Below are 16659 nucleotides of genomic sequence, written 5' to 3'. Positions count from 1 at the left end.
TGGCATCTTCAGAGAATACTGGCAAGGAAGAGAGTGGGTGTGTGTGTGACCCTGGACAGGGAGGAGTGATTCCCACATTAATCTGTGTATTGTTCTGTTCTTGATGGCAGGGCCTCAGGGTGTGAGTAGTGATGTAAAGAATATTCTTCGGAATTCGAAAACTGGTAGAAATACCTATTATTCGAAAATTTCGAAAGCATTTTAAAGAGAAGAAATTCTGAGCACTTCTCAATCAATGAGTAAGAATTTTTGATTTTTAATCATTTCCAAATGAAGTGAAGAGACAGAACTTTTCAGCTGACAATTCGATGGCCAGGATTTGCATATTTTTCGTAAGAAAAGCTACCATTCATATTGTGTTTTACCAGAGTAAGGGTGATGTCCCCCCATATTTGCTCACAGCTTTGCTTTGAAAAACAAAAGAGAACAAAAGGAGAGAGCATTTTGTGTGTAGGTGGTGGTGGATAAGACTTTCTCCTCTTTATGTCATGCTCTGCCATTCAAATTCTCACAGAAGAGAAGAAGGGAGTGAAATCCTAGCATTGGAAGGCATTCCCAAGGGTCATCTCATCCAGCCCCCTTTTTGGATACACCACACTCTCTCACTCATGGATATTCTTAACTCTCCTTGCCAAAAAATATTAAAAAAAATAAAGTGCAAAATAAAAGTAAGTTTGCCTTAGCATCAGCTTGAGAGAGCTGGAGAGAGAGGTTTGTCATGCCCTGCCTCTGAGGCTGAGAGAGTGTGACCCTCACAGAAGAGAAGAAGAGGCAGGGTGGGGTGCAATGGCAGGAATTCTGCCATGGATAAAAACAAGCATTCAAAGGAATTCCCAAGGGTCATCCAACCCCTCCTTCTACCATGAAGGAATACCTTGGAGTTGGAGTTGAAGATGAGAGCATGTGATTTGCCTAAAGTCACCCAGTGAATTTCTATTTGATTTTCTGCTTGATTTGATTTTCTCAGCAACTGAGATCCACTCCATCCCTATGGAAAGGAAGTGATGCATAGAGAGCTAGAATGGGAAAAGTACTATCCATGGACTGCATGCTTTCCAAGGGCATGCCCATATCTAAAAAACAAAACAACAAAAAAACACCCATTAAAAATAAGGAACGTTTAAACTTCCCCTAAGTGCTCAAAACCTCCTCCATGCATCCTTGTATCAGATATGGATGAATATTTGGTTCAATATTTGCCAAAACTGATACCAGAGGTAACGTCATGGCGGCGGGGGGAATAGGGTATGAAATTTTCCCTCCAATGAAATTTTCCTTCAGTCCCCAAATTTCTAGCCCTGAATGAAACAGTGAAAATTGTTTACACCTAGAAGTCTTATATTTTCTGTTTTGTCATTACCTTGGTAATTTTGCCTGTCTCCTGTCTTTGCATCTTAAATTGTATATTATAGAATTATAGAGTTGGAAGGAATTGCAAGGGCCATCTAGTTGCACTCCAGCCATGCATGGATAAACAGCTAAAATGCTCCCAAAGATGGCTATCCAGAATCTGTTTAAAGACCTCCACACAATGCACATCCACCATCCTATCACAGTCTTGAACAGATCTTACAGGCAATGTTTGCTAATGTTTAAGTGGAATTTCTTTTCTTGTATTTTGATTCCAGTCATTTGTGGTGTAGGTCTGAAATGCATGTGTCAAATAAAGTGGCTTCTGATTTCTTTGGGTGTGGCATTTAGATGTCTGGAAGCTGCTCTTAGGCCACACAAAGTGGCAAAAGCCAGAATTTTTTCGAGCGGATTGACTCTGCTCCTGCCAGTGGCTGCTTAGGACTCTGGCAGCAGGCCACTTTGGAAGCAGGACATACAGTCACCATGGTCTTGGTATAATTGGTCCTGCCTCGCCCCATAGTCTCCAGAAGAGCAAAAAGAAACAAACAAATACAAACTCACTCTCTTCTATGTGACATCCCTTCAGATATTCAAAAATGGTTGTCTCCACCACTTTTCAGTGTTCTCTTCTTCAAGCTAAATCCAGATTCCTATGCTGTTCCTCACAGGGCTTGGTTTCCAGATATTTTGCTATCCTGGTCACCCTAATCTGAGCACATTCTGTCTTTTCAATGAGATGGGTTCTCAGATAAGTGTGTATAGAGATATAGCAGTGGCATCCCTAAGTGAGGTGGGCTGACAGGGAGGTGGTGTCAGCTTCCCCTGAAGCCCAACTCACTCACTTGGCTGCCCACTCACCCAAGGCTGTCATGGGTCAGCTGATCAAGTCAGGCAGTGAGTGGGATGGAAGGGATGCATTCCTTCCTTCACCACTGGTCGGCTTCTGTCTGAGGAGGAAACCTGTTGGCGGAGAAGCCAGGAGGGCACACTTACCCCTATTCCTCCCAATTATTCTCTTACCCTCCTCACCTGCTGGCTGGCCAGACCCAAACCTGCCTCCCTTCAGTTCTCCCCTGCTGCCTCACCTGCTTGCCTGGCTGCTAGGGGTGCTTCAGGCAAGTGAGGTAGTGAGATGGCATGGAAGGGATGAGCGGCCACCACCACATGCTAGGGCTTGAGAGCGTGCAGATACTCCACACCCTCGAGCCCTAATTTTGGCCCCAGGGTGCCACAAAACACCCATTTGTACTGGGCCAAAATGTATCATTTGTGTATCATTCTGTGTAGTAGTTGTTGACAAAAGCCCTCAGTCTAGTGAACTAAACAAATGACATGTAGGGGTGAGGGAGAATAAACCAGGTTGTCTATCAGATTATGGGCACTTAGACATTGAGTTCTGGGATCCCTTTAAAGGTGTCTTGAATATAAACAACAATGGCAGTGGCCAAAGAGGGCAGCTGAATATCTTCTAGATTTGCTCTCAGTTTGAAGAATGCTAAGTTGGGGGACTCATAAATTTTTAACATAACTCAAAAACACTAAAATCAAGATATGCTCTTGATCCTATCCATTTTCTTTTGGGAAAGATGACAGAGCCTATTAGGGATATTGAACAGACCTTAATCCTATCACTGCTATTCTAGCACAGGAAAGTGAAATTGAATCAATAGCATAATACTCCATGTCTCACTAGAAAAGAAGATAATGCTTCATAAATTCGAAGCCAGTAGCAAAAGAGGAAGACTGCACTAAAGTACATACAGCTTAGATCTAGATTTTCTAGAAGACCATATCTCCCTATATAACCCTGCCTCAGTGGTGTACCCACCCTTGGTTTCTCCAGGGGCGAGGAGGGGGCTACCAGGGTGACTGGAAGAGGAGAGCTCAGGCACTGCCACAAACCTGGAATAGAATCATGTGGAAGAGACCACCACCACTGTGGCAAGCTGGGAAGGGTGCAGCAAGAGGCTATATCTCCCTATATGGCCTTGCCTCAGTCGTGTCCACACCTTTGGTTTCACCAGTGTGGCGGAGGGGGCTGCCAGAGGGACTGCTGGAGGTGGTGATGGTGGCTATAAGGTCATGCTGGATGCTCTTCTTTGCTGCAGCAGCAGAGGTCTTCTTGTGATGAGATCTCAGGCACTGCCACAAACCTGGAAGAAAATCATGAGGAGAAGACCTCCACCACTGTGGCAAGAATGTCACACCTATTCTAGGGAGTCACCAGGTACAAAATGGACCCTCCACACACCCTGTACCTGCTAGTGACACCACTGCCCTACCTGGGTTTTAAGATCATTCTCATGCTTTCACAAGCAGGGAAACAAGAGACAGCCTTCCTGGTGGCTGTTCCCAGGCTGTGGAACTCTCTCCCTCAAGATACCAAGCTGGATCCATCCTTGCTCTTTTCCTAGCAGGCAAAGTCCTTTTTATTTGAATGTGCAAAAACTATTGAATGTTATGAGCCACTTGGGGGCCAATGTGGAAGAAAATGGGATATAAATAACCAAAATAAAATAAAATAAAATAATGGACAATCTGGAGAAGTCACAGCCCTGAGTTAGCAAGAACCTGTGCTGGTTTGTTAATAACACAGTCTCTTAGAAAGTTTTCATCCATAGGGTCCCGATAGGTAAAAGCCAGTTTGATAGCATATGACAACAAAGTAGTTTTCTGCTTGGCACAAAAATGTGAATATTAATTGTTTTGGTTAGGTTTTCTGTCAGTGACTATCTGGAATGTCTGAGGCGGGCTACAGACGGGCAAAAAGGGATGTACTCATGACGTCATGAAGGTAGAGCCTTCAGACGGGCTTTCCCTGAATGCCGTCATGAACACGCCCCCTGCACGCCTCAAGCGGGAAGAAGCGGCTTTAAAAAGGTGCTGCTTTTTTCCGCTTCTTTTTGATTTGCGGCGTACCTGCGCAGCTCCGTCTGTAAGCCCCTGCACCGATACGTCAGAATTGCTACGCCGCAAATTTAAGTTGCCGGTTTAAAAGCTCCGTGTCAGCTGCGTCGCATAATGAGTCGGGTTCCCAGGACATGCGTGGTTTGCAGTCAAGCTTTAATTGCAACGTCCGCTGCCATGCAGCTGTGGAAGCTGAGGCACAGCTGCGGCGCATTTTAAGCCTCGTAACCCTAACCCTAGAGCCAGTGGTGCGCATGCGTTGCTAGAACCGCGGGAAGTTGTAACTTTTGCCGGCGGATGTTTTGGTTATAGAAAGTGAAAAGGGAAAGTTTGGGATTTAAAGTGATCCCCTAACACATTCTTGCCCCATTTTCACCTGGGAACGGGCACAGTTCGGCTGCTCCTGGCACAGCTGTGTGGCGGCTCCCCTTTGCCACCAGGCAGGATGGCTCAGCCATCCACCAGCACCCCGAAAAAAGGCAGGGGGACGTCTTGGTCTCATACTGAGACGGCTGACCTGATAGCTATATGGTCCCAGAAACTGGAGTAACTGCAGAAACTGGAGCAGTCCTACCTGAATGCTGACACATATCGAGAAGGGGAAGAAGCCATGAGAGCTGCTGCACCGGTACACCAGAATTGCTACGCCGCTACTTTAAGTTGCCCATTTAAAAGCTCCGTCGCATAGTGAGTTGGGGTCTTGGAACATGCGCAATTTGCAGTCAGGCTTTAATTGCAACGTCCGCTGCCATGCAGCTGTGGAAGCTGAGGCACAGCTGTGGCGCATTTTAAGCCTCGTAACCCTAACCCTAACCCTAACCCTAGAGCAACATGTACGCATGCGCTGCTTGGAAAGTTTGGACTTTAAAGTGCACCCCTACCACACATTCCTCTGCCCATTTTCACCTAACAATAAAAAAAAACGCAAAATGTAAATATTGACATATGTACAAGGAGGTGATGGGGGGATGGGAGGGGGGACGGCAGCGGAGACAGCTGTGGATGCGCATTGCAGATTCAGCAGGAGCGTGGGGACCAAAGGAGAGGAGGCATCTATGATGCTGCTGACACTGGCAAAGTGCAAGCGGACAAGGATGCCAACACCAGCTGATCACCAGCTGGCAGGAGACCACCTTTGTTTTTGGGCAGAGCAGGGGGGAAAATTTAAAGGGGCTTGGGCGCTTTAAATGCGCAGACAGGCTTTCTGCCGCCGCTGCTTAGCGCTGCAGCTGCGAAGCTGCGCACTTCTCATGCGGCAAAAGAAAAAAAAAGAGACCCCGGAGCTTGAATGTGCCCAAGACCTTTTGATGCCCTCTAAACTTGCCCCCAAAGGCAAAGGGCAACTACAGGGGGCCTGGGATCAAGGGGCAGGGAGCACTGACAAGGCACTAGGTCCCATGATGTCCCATGAAGACATCATTTCGCCTCCCAGGGCATGTCTTCCCTCCCAGCCCTATCTACTCTATTCTACCCTTCCTGTTCTCTCCTCCCACCATGCCTGGCTCACTGGTCCCCAAACCAGCAATCTCCAAACTCTGTCCTCCCAGGCGTTTGGACTTCATCTCCCAGAATCCCCAGCCACCTTGCCCTGTGGTCTGGGATTGTGGGACATGAAGTCCAAATGCCTGGAAGGACAGAGTTTGGAGATTGCTACCTCACACCACTCCTGCCTAGCTTTAGACTGCACAGTTGCGCCTCATTCACACTCACAGTCACACCGCCGCAGTTGCGCATAATTAACCACACAAATTTTTTTTAAAAAATAAAGTTTTTTATTTACAACAATAACAACAATAAAAATATTTTACTATATACAATATATACAAAGGGAAGGGGGAGGGTGAAGGGTGGTGGTGAAGGGGGGATGGCAGAGGGGGCAGGAGAGGGAAGCTGCTTCAGGGAGGGGGAGGAGGCGGTGGGGCGGGCAGCCGGCGGAGGAGTTCCTGGAGGGTCTCTTCCATGGAGGAGACTCTCTCCGCCAGCTTGTCCACTTTCTCCTCCAGCGCAGCGAACCTCCTCTCTGTCCGGTTCTCTGTAGGGGGAAAAGAAAGAGGATGGTTAGGATCAGCCTGTGGAGCCCATCACCCTCTCCCACAGGCAGGGTTTCTGGGTGCCCCCACTCCCTTCCCTGGGTTCACCTCTACACTTACCTTGCTGCCGGGCTTGGAGGACACGATCCAGGGCACTGGCATCGAGGGCCAAGTGCCCTGGCTCTCCTGGCAGGCGGCGGCTCGGCCCAGGCTCCTCTTCCTCGGCGGCAGCAACAGCAGCGAGGACTTCAAGCCCTGCAAAAGAGGAAGGAAAGGCCCAAGTTACCATGCTGGCATGGCAGACGAGGGCACAAGTGTCGTGGGGGCTGCAGTCAGGCAACCCCCACCCCTCACCCTGGGGACCTACCTGCCGCCAGAGGAGCCTGCTCTGGCTGCGGAGGGGCCACAGCAGCTGGTCCTGGCTGTGGCCCACCCTCGGGGACATCCTCGTCCCCCGAGGATGGTGGAGAGGGCGACCTGGCAGGGTGCCCTCCCTCCCTCCGCCTCCGCCTCGGCTGCACGCCTGCAGAAGGGAAGAGGAGGGATGGCATTGGCACCATGCAGGAAGGAGAGGAGGGCAAGGGAAGGGTCAAGGAGGGGAGGACAGGGCATGGCAAGAGCTCTGGCTTACCTGGAGGACGGCGATCTTCCGGTCTGGGCCGATCTCCCCTGATCCACAGGTCCTTCAGCCGCGAGAAGAATGGTGGCTGCCTGTCAACCGGGGGCGCCTCTCCGAAATCCTCAAGGGTTTCGAAGAACGCTGCCTTCAGAGTTTTAAATTTAACTCTACATTGGTGCAGCGTTCTTTGAAACCCTTGGTTTCGGAGGGCACGAGATGCCTCGAGAAAATGCCCCCGGTTGGGCTTGTTGGTGCTAGCCATCACCCTTCTCGCAGCTGCCTGTGGCATCAGGGAGTCCAGGAGGATCCCGACCTCTTCATCTGTCCAGTAGGCGATTCGGACCGGGACCCTCCTGCGTGGCTCTGCCATGTTGATCGCCGTCCTGGGGTCTTGCACAGTTGCGCACGGGTATATATGGGCACCTGCGGCTCTGGGCCGTTAGGCCAAGGTGGTCCTAGGCCAATGAAAGTTTTCAGAGGAGCAGTTTGAATCTCTCCCCCAATAGATGTCCTCTGGGTGCCCCATTGATACATTCAAATGGGCCATTAGGAAAGCTTGAATTTGAGGGGGATTGATACATTGTCAAAGGGGCAATTGGCAGTTGGAGCTGATGTATCTTTTTGCCCCAGGAAAACAGGCGCCAGGAGACCTTTTGTGTGTGTGTGTGTTTGTGTGTGTCCCCCTCAGGCATGTGGCAAAACATGCCCACACCACAGATCAGGAATGATAGGCAGACTCAAACTGTGGATAATGGGATACATTTATTCATGTGCTTATGCTATTACAGTACAATGCACTCTGACATCACAGATGATGGCACAGGAGCCATCCTTCAGATTCTCCTTGTCAGAAAAAAATCTGCCAGGGCATTCCTCACAGTCTCCCCTGCTTTCTTCTTCTCTTTCTCTTCAAGGGGGTCATGAGCCACTTCCGAATGGGGTAGGCACAGTCAGCCAGTATCAGGGGCCCGATCTGTTGGCCTGTGATGTTGATGCTGGGGTTCCCTGGCACATAGATGCCAGCCTCCATGGCCTCGTAGAGGAGAGAAAGTTTAAAGGGGCTTGGGCGCTTTAAATGCGCACATAGGCTTTCTGCCGCTGCTTAGCACTGCAGCTGCGCAGCTTCGCATCCGCCAGCCGGCAAAAGAAAAAAAAAAGCCGCGGTTTGGGCCGCCCGTGAGGAAGCTGCCTCTCTTTTTGCAGCGTCCTCCGAGGCAGCGGTATGGAAGCTCCGGGTCCGAAACGGACCCAGGTGAGGCGTCTTCACTGCCCCCTGTGTGGAAGCTCCAACACCTGAAGCACGCCCCCGGGGCGGGCCGTCTGGAGGCTCCGCATTCAGCTAAATACACCTCCAAGACGTCCTCCCCTGCCCGTCTGTAGCCCGCCTGAGAGTGTTAAACTATGGAAAATTAGAATAACCCAAATTATATACTAATTTAGCCACATTACAGCTCTAGTAATTTTTTTTGCTTTGGGTAGTGGATCATTAGTTTAACCAGACATCAACTCTTCAGCAGGTCTAAGGATCTCTAGAAAAAATAGGGACACCTGTGGCATCTTAAGTATTAACGTGTTGTTTGGGGGGGTTGAGGCAAAGGTAGCTCATATTATGCTAAACTGTCATGTGTCAGAAGATTTGTGTAGTCTTCCTGTGTAACTATGCAGTATTTTCAAATGAAGAAAAAAGTTCAAGGTAAACTGCTTTGCAGCTTTTTCCTACAATAACCAAACTAATGATTAAAAATAGGCACTGCTTTACAGCAGCATATATTCACAGCTGTATTTCTGCTGTGTTCTCTACATTTCTGCCCTATTCACATGAAGTAAAGTGGAAAATGCATATGTTTGTGCAGACTTTCAAAAGGTATTATATATAGGGGTGTTTTTTTACTCTAATACCTCTAATACCTGAACCCACATGCTTCAGTCCACAAAAGTAACTTTTTCAAATGTTGATTTGAAATGTTTAAAGGCATGAAGACACACACACACACACACACCAAATCCCTGCTTCATCATGCAGTTTCAACATAGAAACTGTTAATCATTTAGGTCATATCACATTTCTAGGATATGCAAAATTCCTATACTGTATCTGTAAGAACCCCTGGCTCCAGCACTCAGAAACTGGAATATGTTGATAACGAAAAGCAAGATTTATTGGGTGTTAATTGCTCTTTGTTGTGGTGCCTTTTGCAAACTGCTGACTGTGTCATATCCACTCTATGTCAATATTTTATTTTACTATATAAGAAATACTGTGAACATATAATCAGGAAAAAATCTATATAACTCTTGAGTGTTTCTTTCAAAAAAAAAAAAAATCAAACAGTTTTAAAGTTCATATCCAAAGCTACACAATGGCCAATAATACAAAAATAAGGTGTTGTGTTAATTTTTATCCAGTTTTTCATGGCCAATCAGAAAGGATGGATGTTAATGCATAGAAATAGGAAAAAATATGTTGCATAAAGAATGTTTGGCATTGCAGCTACACTAAAATATCATCATGGTCAGGCTATAGAAGAGTTTATGACTACATCATTGGACTTATAAGTCAGTTGTCTAATTCAAAATCCCAACAGTGGCATCCCTAATCACTCTGATTCTTTTATTTATGTACAGAATTCCCATTCTGGCTTTTAGTCTGTCTCAATTGCAAGCTATTCATATTGGAGATGTTCTTTTTTTATTTCATGTTAAAACACAAGTATACAAACAACTAAGTCTGCATAACATAACTTAACATACAATTCTACAAATCTAAATGACATACATGGCATACATAACAAACATAACATACATACATTTACAACAGACATAAAAAAGATATCATAGAATTTTCATAATATTATTTTGTGAATCTTCCTAAATCAAATAAGTTCACCTTGTCTTAGTCAAGTTTCTAGATTTCCTTTATATCTCAGATTATTTTAAAGTTATTCAGAATTTTTCCCGGGTCTAATCCCATTTGAATACCAAAGAAAAAAGACGATGGAGAGAGTCATTTCTAATTCTAGAAAATTGGAAAATTAAAAATTCAAATTCTCCTCCAAATTAAAAGAGGCATAGATTTTTTTCATTCCTCTTAATCAAAGTCCCAGCCCTTTTTCTTACTATAAAGTTTAAGACTAATCCAGTCTTCCTCTGTAGGTTTTCTAGCTGTGTCATTCATAATAGAAGTTGAAATATCCAAATCCAGTGTTTCAGTTTTACAAACCAATCTTCTTCTGACGGTATTTGTTCCTTTTCACAGTATGTGGTGTACAATATCCTCACAGAGGTAACCATATATAATATAATTCATGAAATTTCATTATCTGATTTTATCTTATATTATCTAGTATTAACAAAAATACTAAAGGATCTAATGGGATTTCAATCTGTAATATCTCTTCTGTCAATTCTTGTATTCTCTTCTAGTATCTTTCAGCCTTCGGACATTTCCACCATTGATGAAAAAATGATCCTTCTGGTTTATAGCATTTCCAATATTTTATATCACCTTTTTTATATATTGCATTCAACTTAAAAGGAGTCATGTACCATTGGTACATCATTTTGGAAAAAAATTGTATTCTGGACACAGAGTAAATTTATTAGTAATCTTCCTGTTTTTCCCCCACATTTCCAATTCAATGGGTTCACCTATATCCTGTGCCCATTTCACCATCCCATGTTTTACAGTCTCATTTTCCACATTCCTAGTTTTTAAGATTTTGTAATATTTCGATATATGATTTTCCCTTTATCTGTGAATATTTTATCCAATTCATTTTTTTCTTTTGTAAATCCTATTAATTTTCTGTCTTTTTTGAATTTTTTAATATTTGGTTATATGTAAACCATTGAATATTAAGTCCTTCTTTTTTCAGTTGTTCTAAATGTTTAATAATATAGTTTTTCTCTTTTCCTTGAATTATGAGGTCTTTATATTTTATCCAATGCTCATTCTTATCTTTTGATCTGTATAGGAGAGCTTCCTGTGGTGAGACCCACATGGGTATTTCTTTATAAAATTATTTCTTAATTTTTAGCCAGGTTTTTAAGAGCAATCTTCTGATGAAATGATGTTGGAAATCCTTATTATTTTTTTAGTTTATCCTACCATAAAAATGCATGGAAACCAAATCTCATATTACTGCTTTCTAAAATGAGTGATCTTGTATTTTCTAAATTCATCCAGTCTTCTATCCACTGTAAGCATGAAGCAAAATAATACAATTTAATGTAAGGTAAAGCATAGCCTCCTTTTTCTTTATCTTCAGTTAAGAGTTAATCCGAATTCATTTACCTTCCCATATAAAATTTGTCAGATATTTTTGCCATTTCTCAAAAATTCTGTCATCTGAGATGATCGATAAATTCTGAAACAAATACATTAACTTTGGAAGTACAGGCATTTTAATGATTGCTATTCTCATATTGGAGATGTTCTACTTGCACATCCCTGTAAGTCTAATAGAAACCATTAGTGGAGACCAATAACTAACTGTGACTTTCCCCCTTGTCTCCTCTAAACAAAATGTAAAGAGGACAGAGTTAATAGGATACAAGCTCTGGATCAATGAAGATGACCTCTGAATGCAAGGGGAAAAAGTTCCATGAACTGGAAACCAGCCCATCTGCAAAGCAGATTAGTAGTAGATATGTATATTGATCATAGTATTCTATAATAAAAAATATGAAAAAATAAAGTCCAGTTTATTTTGCTCTCTTATTGTGCTGCACATAATCTGCTTTTCAGAGAGACTTAATGTCTCTCATCAAGATATTTTAGCATAGTGATTTAAATATGCACTCAAGAATATCAGTAATCTGTAAGGAAGGAAGACGTGAAAATGAAAAACTAGGAAATTGTGTGTGCAGAGCATGCTGATCTTAACAAAGAGGGGATAAATGCAAGATGCTATATTTAGGCAAGAAAAATTAAATGCACAAATATAGAATGGGGTGACAAAGTTGTGTATGTGAAAATGTTCTGAAGGTCTTAGGAGACCACAAAATCAACAATTCTAGGCTGCATCAATAGGAACATAATGTCTACATCAAGGGAAGTAATGGCGGCATTTTATTTTGTTTTGGCCAGACTTCATCTGGAATACTGTGTCTATTTTGGGAACCACAGTTCAAGAAGAATAATGATAAGCTCAAATGTGTTCGGAGAAAGGCAACCAAAATTATCAAAGGTCTAGAAAACAAGCCTTATTAAAGAATTACTTAGGAAGCTGGGTATGTTTAGCCTAGGGAAGTGAAGACTGAGAGGTGACATCATAGCCATCTTTAAATATCTAAAGGAATCTCATGTATATGATGCTTGCTTGCTTGCTTATTTATTTATTTATGCTGCTCCAGAGATTAGAATATGAACTAGTGGGTTCAAATTACAAGAAAAGAGAGTCCACCTAAACATTAAAAAGAACTTATGGTAAGAACAGTTCAACAGTGGAACAAATCACCTTGAAGGTTGGTGGACTCTTCTTTGGAAATCTTTAAACAGAGGTTGGATGATAATTTTTAAGAAGTGATGTACAGTTGGCCCTTGGTATCTGCTGGGGTTTGGTTCCAGGATCCCCCATGGATACCAGCATCCGTGGATGCTCAAATCCCATTAAATATAATGGCATATAATGGCATAGTAAAATGGTGTCCCTTATATAAAAGGGCAAAATCAAGGTTTGCCTATTGGAATTTGTGTATTTTTAAACTATCCTCAAGCTGTGGATGCTTGAATTCATAGATAAAAAATTCGTGGATAAGGAGGGCTGACTGTAATTGTATATTGTTGCCCGGCAGTGGTTTGGACTAGGTGACTGTTGTTGTCCCCTTGTAACTCTATGATTCTGTCATTCAAATATGGAAGAATAACAGACCACTGGCATATTGGTGGGATGCTACAAAGGGATCTGAACAAATAGATTCAGCACATGATAACTGTATGGAATATGCACGCAAAAACATCTTGATAGTCAATAGCTTAGTTCCCTTTGAAGGGAGATTTGGTGAAATAAAATCACAAGGAAGAACTCTATCAATACTACAAACCATAATGGCTTTCTGGAATCTACAAATTTTAGCACTACTTTGTATGTAGCTACCCATTTTCTGAAAAAGAGCCAGGATGCAGGACTAGTGAAACATGTGATCTCATCCATCAGGACTCCCTCTTACAGCCTTTTCATAAATAGCTTGGAACTCTCAGATCTACAGAGAAAACTGCTGAACTCCACTTAAATAATCAGGAAAAATTTGGCTAGTTAAATTATGACTTACAGTACCATGGCAGACAGAAATGATTTTACTTGAATTACTTTACTTGAAGGATAGCCTGTCACTCTCAAAGCAGTTTTTCTTTCTTGTTTTCTTGCAGTGCAATTTTCATGCATTCATTTCAGTTCACCCACTCATGTTCAGTACGATCAGTCCCAAGATCTATGAAGGCTGGTCTTGTATTAAAGAGATAGTCCCGTGGTCTGTGCTGCTACTGGATTATCAGGTTATGCATAGGCTGCCTAACATCTTCATAGCAGTTAGGACATGATTATTCTCAGAAAATAAATTGTAGGTTTTTTCTACATCATAGTACACTACAGCCCAAGTCTGTCTTAGAAGATCTTTAAAACATACCCTTTAACAGGTTGTCAGGATGTGTTATGTTAAAAAAAGAAAAGAAATGACAATTATAAGGGGAGAAATTAAAACAATACAGTGGAACAGCTAGATAAGAAGAGTCAGTAGAATAACTCTAAGCACTATTTCCAATTCCCCATTCAAATAATATAAAGAGGAAGCCTCAGGGGGGGAAATGAAAAGGTATTTGTCTACTGTTGAAATGACAGCTTTGTGGTAAGTTGCACACAAACTTCCTTTGAGAACATCTTCTATGGTCAAGGGGAACCACCAAGTAGGTTAGCAGTCAGCAGATGTTGAAAATAAATGAAGAGGAAATACAGCATACCAGCAACATCAGTTATCGTCTCCAAACAAGGCAGCCCCCAAGACTTACTTAAAGTTATTCTATTCTGTCACACTGCAGAAATAATCCAGTTTGAGACCACTGCCCTGGCTTAATGCTAGGGAATTCTGGGGACTGTAGTATTGTGAGACATTTCACCTTTTCTGTCAAAGAGCTCTGGTGCCACTATAAACTACAGTTCCCAGGATTCCCTAGCACTGAGCCAGGATAGTTAGTAGTCTCAAACTGGATTATTTCTGCAGAGTGTTTTGGGCCTATATTTGACATCCAGTGTTATAGATCTATATGCAGAATACTGTGCTTCAGCGAAATAAACAATAACATTAAATTATAATATATAGTTATATCCAAATAAAATAAAATAAAACAACAAGATGATGAAGAAAAATCTTCTGTAAAATAATTTCCTCATCCCTTAATTCTCTAAATAATAAATAATGAGGAGACAAATCAATTAGAGAGAAGAGGACACCTTGGTTTCAGTATTCACATTTAGAATGTACTTCTTAAAATTAATGGGTCTTAAGTTAACTCTGACTAAAGTGTACAGTTGGAGAAGTTACTTGTTTTGGATCAGAATTCCTAAAAGCCTCACACCCAACACTGTCACTAACTTAACTCTCATTGAGTTCAGTGTATCTACTCCAGTCAGTCCAAATGTCACAGAGAAGGCATGTTAGTTAATTTCAAAATCCTCATTAAATTAATTGTTTAATGCTGAGTCAACACTGTTTCAGCATTAACACTGTAAATCCAACTGTTTCAGTGGGTTTATTTAGTGAGTAGTAACAATGGGATTTAGGTGATTATTTCCTGCCACAAACCTATTTTTCTTCCAATTATGAGATATCCTCAGTAATATATGATATAGCAATCGAACTTGAAAATTATGCCCATATTTATTTTCCAGTTAGCAATCACAAAAAAAGCCACAATAAATATAAAATCTCTTTTTAAAATGAGCTAAATATATAATCTAATTTGACCCTAAATTTGCAATGGTTCTTTTGTTTTTATGTAGATTTGAAAAATACATCACACAATCAGTTTAATAACTCCCCTTTCTACAATGTCCAATTTTTGTACAATTTTTGATCATTTCCTGTTTGTCTTTCCATTTTATCCATTATATCAGATCTACCAATATATGCATGTGAGCAACATTTGCATTTGTATTCTCTGAGACTGATAGCTAAAATGGCACAACTTGTTTCTGATGATGGCTCATTAGTTTTGCTTGTAGTTAATCACTATCATGGTGATCTTTTAAAATGTTTTAATGTTGTTTGTTTTAACTAATTTAATCAGTGGTTTGTACATGTGTTTGTTCTATTCATTTTGTTGTTGAAAAATGTAGGTGTAAATAAAATAAATATATAAATCCTAATTTGGATTGAACACTGCTAAAAAATAGGGATCTTATCACACAAGGCACTTACCCCACTGGAATCGTGGCCCAAATGCTTCAGAAGCATGGAGGTGAGATCTCTGGTTGTGCTTCTGAAGCATCAGTGAAGCGCATCCCACTGTTCTTCCACTGAGTAATAGTTCGTGGAGCAGCCATTTTTGCAATAACGGGATCTTCCGTTATGAAAAAAAATGACTGCTTTGTGAAAGATTCGTCAATGGTAGAACAGCAAAATGCCTCAATGAAATTTCAGAAGCATGACTCGTGATCCTACCTCCATGTTTCTGAAACGTTTGGGCCACAATTCCAGTGTGGTAAGTGCCTCATGTGATAAGGGCCTAAGAGTAGGTTACCCCACATAGTAAATACATTGACCAGATAAAGCATTCTGGTTTCAATGGCCGAAACAGAAAGGCCAAATAAAGTGGTTTCTGGCCACTTTGAGGACTTGGCATTTAGAAGATGCATGCCCCCAAAGAAGCCAGAAGCTGCACAGAGAGTGTGCCAAACTGTGAAAAGCCAGCACAAACTGGAATGGTGAAAAGCTGGTCCTGCAGGCATCCCATTTAGGACCACAGTGGTAACTCACTTTCAGAGCAGGCTACGTGGCCATTATGGTCTCCACCTGACTGCAGCCAGAGTGGCCTCTGGCCACTCTTTTTCGCCACTCTGCATCAGCTCAGTTATATTTCTGTCCATAACTGAAGATTATTACCATTAAGAAATCCAGGCTGCTTGTTTTGTTGATTATGCTTTTCCAAGAGTGATGGTAAATGCTTCATTTCCATCTTTCTAAGATCTGCACATAGGTACCGATTCCCTGTGTCATCACAGCCAGATTCAGCTGGGTTCATGGGAAGAACTCAGAGGTATGTGCTAACTCACCTCTAGTCTGTAGAAATGCCCAATAAACCCATTATTCCTTTTAGAAGGTGATTTCCTCAGAAATGTATGTCACAGTGATCACACTTGTAGATTATGGGTCGAAGCAGACAAGTGACCTGGAGCAGCCTCTTGCCACTCCAGCTGCAAACTGGGATCCAATTGGCCCAGGACCATGGCGACTGGAGCCAGCCACTTCTGTGGTCCTGAAGAGGCCACTGGCAAGGAGTGGATTTTGCTGCTCCTTTTCAGGCTGGTTTTGGGCTACCTTAGGTGGTCTCAGAACAGCTTCTGGATGCATCGGGGTGAAGCCACACTTTTTGGCTTATCTGTTTTGGGCTCTGTTTACTTTCCAGTGACCAATCACAAAAAAACCACACTAAATGTAAAATACAGAGATAAAGAGAATCATATACTATAACAAACAGATGTCTTTCTCTCCTTAGAGGAACAATGCAAATTACAGAACCTATACTGGCTTCAT

At 42.5% G+C, this 16659-nt stretch overlaps 1 protein-coding gene across 5 annotated transcripts in view; it reads left to right on the top strand.

Annotated features, from left to right (window-relative positions):
- The window catches only part of LRRC4C (leucine rich repeat containing 4C), a 1065799-nt gene that overhangs the window by 38098 nt on the left and 1011042 nt on the right, over positions 1 to 16659 (top strand). The gene's annotated exons all lie outside the window — the stretch shown is intronic.

The sequence above is a fragment of the Sceloporus undulatus genome, chromosome 1 (genome assembly GCF_019175285.1).
Source record: "Sceloporus undulatus isolate JIND9_A2432 ecotype Alabama chromosome 1, SceUnd_v1.1, whole genome shotgun sequence".
Taxonomy (NCBI): Eukaryota; Metazoa; Chordata; class Lepidosauria; order Squamata; family Phrynosomatidae; genus Sceloporus; species Sceloporus undulatus.
This window is presented reverse-complemented; position numbering and strand designations above follow the sequence as displayed.